The sequence below is a fragment of the Panulirus ornatus genome, chromosome 30, assembly GCF_036320965.1.
Source record: "Panulirus ornatus isolate Po-2019 chromosome 30, ASM3632096v1, whole genome shotgun sequence".
NCBI lineage: Eukaryota > Metazoa > Arthropoda > Malacostraca > Decapoda > Palinuridae > Panulirus > Panulirus ornatus.
Window position 1 is genome coordinate 27,143,643 of NC_092253.1, and position 5,317 is coordinate 27,148,959.

Genomic DNA, 5,317 nt, shown 5'->3' on the forward strand with positions numbered 1-5,317 from the left:
ATAATAATAATAATAATAATAATAATAATAATAATAAAATGAAAACAACAACTACAACAACAACAACAACAATAATAATAATAATAATAATAATAATAATAATAATAATAATAATAATAAAAATAAAAGAAAGATAAAAACAACAACAACAACAACAATAATAATAATAATAATAATAATAATAATAATAATGATAATAAAATAAAAACAACAACAACAACAACAACAACAACAACAATAATAATAATAATAATAATAATAATAATAAAATAAAAACAATAATAATAATAATAATAATAATAATAATAATAATAATAATAATAAAGATAAAAACATTAATAATAATAATAATAATAATAATGATAATGATAATAATAATAATAATAATAATGATAATAACAATAATAATAAAAGAGAGATAGGTAGTATGTTTGAGGAAAGGAACCTGGATGTTTTGGCTCTGAGTGAAACGAAGCTCAAGGGTAAAGGGGAAGAGTGGTTTGGGAATGTCTGGGGAGTAAAGTCAGGGGTTAGTGAGAGGACAAGAGCAAGGGAAGGAGTAGCAATACTCCTGAAACAGGAGTTGTTGGAGTATGTGATAGAGTGTAAGGAAGTAAATTCTCGATTAATATGGGTAAAACTGAAAGTTGATGGAGAGAGGTGGGTGATTATTGGTGCATATGCACCTGGGCATGAGAAGAAAGATCAAGAGAGGCAAGTGTTTTGGGAGCAGCTGAATGAGTGTGTTAGTGGTTTTGATGCACGAGACCGGGTCATAGTGATGGGTGATTTGAATGCAAAGGTGAGTAATGTGGCAGTTGAGGGAATAATTGGTATACATGGGGTGTTCAGTGTTGTAAATGGAAATGGTGAAGAGCTTGTAGATTTATGTGCTGAAAAAGGACTGATGATTGGGAATACCTGGTTTAAAAAGCGAGATATACATAAGTATACTTATGTAAGTAGGAGAGATGGCCAGAGAGCGTTATTGGATTACGTGTTAATTGACAGGCGTGCGGAAAGAGAGACTTTTGGATGTTAATGTGCTGAGAGGTGCAACTGGAGGGATGTCTGATCATTATCTTGTGGAGGCTAAGGTGAAGATTTGTATGGGTTTTCAGAAAAGAAGAGTGAATGTTGGGGTGAAGAGGGTGGTGAGAGTAAGTGAGCTTGAGAAGGAGACCTGTGTGAGGAAGTACCAGGAGAGACTGAGTACAGAATGGAAAAAGGTGAGAACAATGGAAGTAAGGGGAGTGGGGGAGGAATGGGATGTATTTAGGGAATCAGTGATGGATTGCGCAAAAGATGCTTGTGGCATGAGAAGAGTGGGAGGTGGGTTGATTAGAAAGGGTAGTGAGTGGTGGGATGAAGAAGTAAGAGTATTAGTGAAAGAGAAGAGAGAGGCATTTGGACGATTTTTGCAGGGAAAAAATGCAATTGAGTGGGAGATGTATAAAAGAAAGAGACAGGAGGTCAAGAGAAAGGTGCAAGAGGTGAAAAAAAGGGCAAATGAGAGTTGGGGTGAGAGAGTATCATTAAATTTTAGGGAGAATAAAAAGATGTTCTGGAAGGAGGTAAATAAAGTGCGTAAGACAAGGGAGCAAATGGGAACTTCAGCGAAGGGCGCAAATGGGGAGGTGATAACAAGTAGTGGTGATGTGAGAAGGAGATGGAGTGAGTATTTTGAAGGTTTGTTGAATGTGTTTGATGATAGAGTGGCAGATATAGGGTGTTTTGGTCGAGGTGGTGTGCAAAGTGAGAGGGTTAGGGAAAATGATTTGGTAAACAGAGAAGAGGTAGTGAAAGCTTTGCGGAAGATGAAAGCCGGCAAGGCAGCAGGTTTGGATGGTATTGCAGTGGAATTTATTAAAAAAGGGGGTGACTGTATTGTTGACTGGTTGGTAAGGTTATTCAATGTATGTATGACTCATGGTGAGGTGCCTGAGGATTGGCGGAATGCGTGCATAGTGTCATTGTACAAAGGCAAAGGGGATAAGAGTGAGTGCTCAAATTCCAGAGGTATAAGTTTGTTGAGTATTCCTGGTACATTATATGGGAGGGTATTGATTGAGAGGGTGAAGGCATGTACAGAGCATCAGATTGGGGAAGAGCAGTGTGGTTTCAGAAGTGGTAGAGGATGTGTGGATCAGGTGTTTGCTTTGAAGAATGTATGTGAGAAATACTTAGAAAAGCAAATGGTTTTGTATGTAGCATTTATGGATCTGGAGAAGGCATATGATAGAGTTGATAGAGATGCTCTGTGGAAGGTATTAAGAATATATGGTGTGGGAGGAAAGTTGTTAGAAGCAGTGAAAAGTTTTTATCGAGGATGTAAGGCATGTGTACGTGTAGGAAGAGAGGAAAGTGATTGGTTCTCAGTGAATGTAGGTTTGCGGCAGGGGTGTGTGATGTCTCCATGGTTGTTTAATTTGTTTATGGATGGGGTTGTTAGGGAGGTAAATGCAAGAGTTTTGGAAAGAGGGGCAAGTATGAAGTCTGTTGGGGATGAGAGAGCTTGGGAAGTGAGTCAGTTGTTGTTCGCTGATAATACAGCGCTGGTGGCTGATTCATGTGAGAAACTGCAGAAGCTGGTGACTGAGTTTGGAAAAGTGTGCGGAAGAAGAAAGTTAAGAGTAAATGTGAATAAGAGCAAGGTTATTAGGTACAGTAGGGTTGAGGGTCAAGTCAATTGGGAGGTGAGTTTGAATGGAGAAAAACTGGAGGAAGTGAAGTGTTTTAGATATCTGGGAGTGGATCTGGCAGCGGATGGAACCATGGAAGCGGAAGTGGATCATAGGGTGGGGGAGGGGGCGAAAATCCTAGGAGCCTTGAAAAATGTGTGGAAGTCGAGAACATTATCTCGGAAAGCAAAAATGGGTATGTTTGAAGGAATAGTGGTTCCAACATGTTGTATGGTTGCGAGGCGTGGGCTATGGATAGAGTTGTGCGCAGGAGGATGGATGTGCTGGAAATGAGATGTTTGAGGACAATGTGTGGTGTGAGGTGGTTTGATCGAGTGAGTAACGTAAGGGTAAGAGAGATGTGTGGAAATAAAAAGAGCGTGGTTGAGAGAGCAGAAGAGGGTGTTTTGAAGTGGTTTGGGCACATGGAGAGGATGAGTGAAGAAAGATTGACCAAGAGGATATATGTGTCGGAGGTGGAGGGAACAAGGAGAAGAGGGAGACCAAATTGGAGGTGGAAAGATGGAGTGAAAAAAATTTTGTGTGATCGGGGCCTGAACATGCAGGAGGGTGAAAGGAGGGGAAGGAATAGAGTGAATTGGAGCGATGTGGTATACCGGGGTTGACGTGCTGTCAGTGGATTGAAGCAAGGCATGTGAAGCGTCTGGGGTAAACCATGGAAAGCTGTGTAGGTATGTATATTTGCGTGTGTGGACGTATGTATATACATGTGTATGGGGGGGGGGGGGGGGTTGGGCCATTTCTTTCGTCTGTTTCCTTGCGCTACCTCGCAAACGCGGGAGACAGCGACAAAGTATAATAATAATAATAAAAATAATAAAATAAAACAACAACAACAATAATAATAATAATAATAATAATAATAATAATAATAATAATAATAATAATAATAATAAAATAAAGATAAAAACAGCAATAATAATAATAATAATAATAATAATAATAATAATAATAATAATAATAATAACAATAAAATAAAAACAACAACAACAACAACAACAATAATAATAATAATAATAATAATAATAATAATAATAATAATAATAATAATAATAAAATAAAAACAACAACAACAACAACAATAATAATAATAACAATAATAATAATAATAATGATAATAATAATATTAATAATAATAATAATAATAATAATAATAATAATAATAATAATAATAATAATAAAATAAAGATAAAAACAACAACAATAACAATAACAATAATTTTTTTTTTTTTTTTTTTTTTATACTTTGTCGCTGTCTCCCGCGTTTGCGAGGTAGCGCAAGGAAACAGACGAAAGAAATGGCCCAACCCCCCCCCCCCCATACACATGTACATACACACGTCCACACACGCAAATATACATACTTACACAGCTTTCCATGGTTTACCCCAGACGCTTCACATGCCTTGATTCACTCCACTGACAGCACGTCAACCCCTGTATACCACATCGCTCCAATTCACTCTATTCCTTGCCCTCCTTACACCCTCCTGCATGTTCAGGCCCCGATCACACAAAATCTTTTTCACTCCATCTTTCCACCTCCAATTTGGTCTCCCTCTTCTCCTCGTTCCCTCCACCTCCGACACATATATCCTCTTGGTCAATCTTTCCTCACTCATTCTCTCCATGTGCCCAAACCATTTCAAAACACCCTCTTCTGCTCTCTCAACCACGCTCTTTTTATTTCCACACATCTCTCTTACCCTTACGTTACTTACTCGATCAAACCACCTCACACCACACATTGTCCTCAAACATCTCATTTCCAGCACATCCATCCTCCTGCGCACAACTCTATCCATAGCCCACGTCTCGCAACCATACAACATTGTTGGAACCACTATTCCTTCAAACATACCCATTTTTGCTTTCCGAGATAATGTTCTCGACTTCCACACATTTTTCAAGGCTCCCAAAATTTTCGCCCCCTCCCCCACCCTATGATCCACTTCCGCTTCCATGGTTCCATCCGCTGACAGATCCACTCCCAGATATCTAAAACACTTCACTTCCTCCAGTTTTTCTCCATTCAAACTCACCTCCCAATTGACTTGACCCTCAACCCTACTGTACCTAATAACCTTGCTCTTATTCACATTTACTCTTGAACTTTCTTCTTCCACACACTTTACCAAACTCAGTCACCAGCTTCTGCAGTTTCTCACATGAATCAGCCACCAGTGCTGTATCATCAGCGAACAACAACTGACTCACTTCCCAAGCTCTCTCATCCCCAACAGACTTCATACTTGCCCCTCTTTCCAAAACTCTTGCATTTACCTCCCTAACAACCCCATCCATAAACAAATTAAACAACCATGGAGACATCACACACCCCTGCCGCAAACCTACATTCACTGAGAACCAATCACTTTCCTCTCTTCCTACACGTACACATGCCTTACATCCTCGATAAAAACTTTTCACTGCTTCTAACAACTTGCCTCCCACACCATATATTCTTAATACCTTCCACAGAGCATCTCTATCAACTCTATCATATGCCTTCTCCAGATCCATAAATGCTACATACAAATCCATTTGCTTTTCTAAGTATTTCTCACATACACTCTTCAAAGCAAACACCTGATCCACACATCCTCTACCACTTC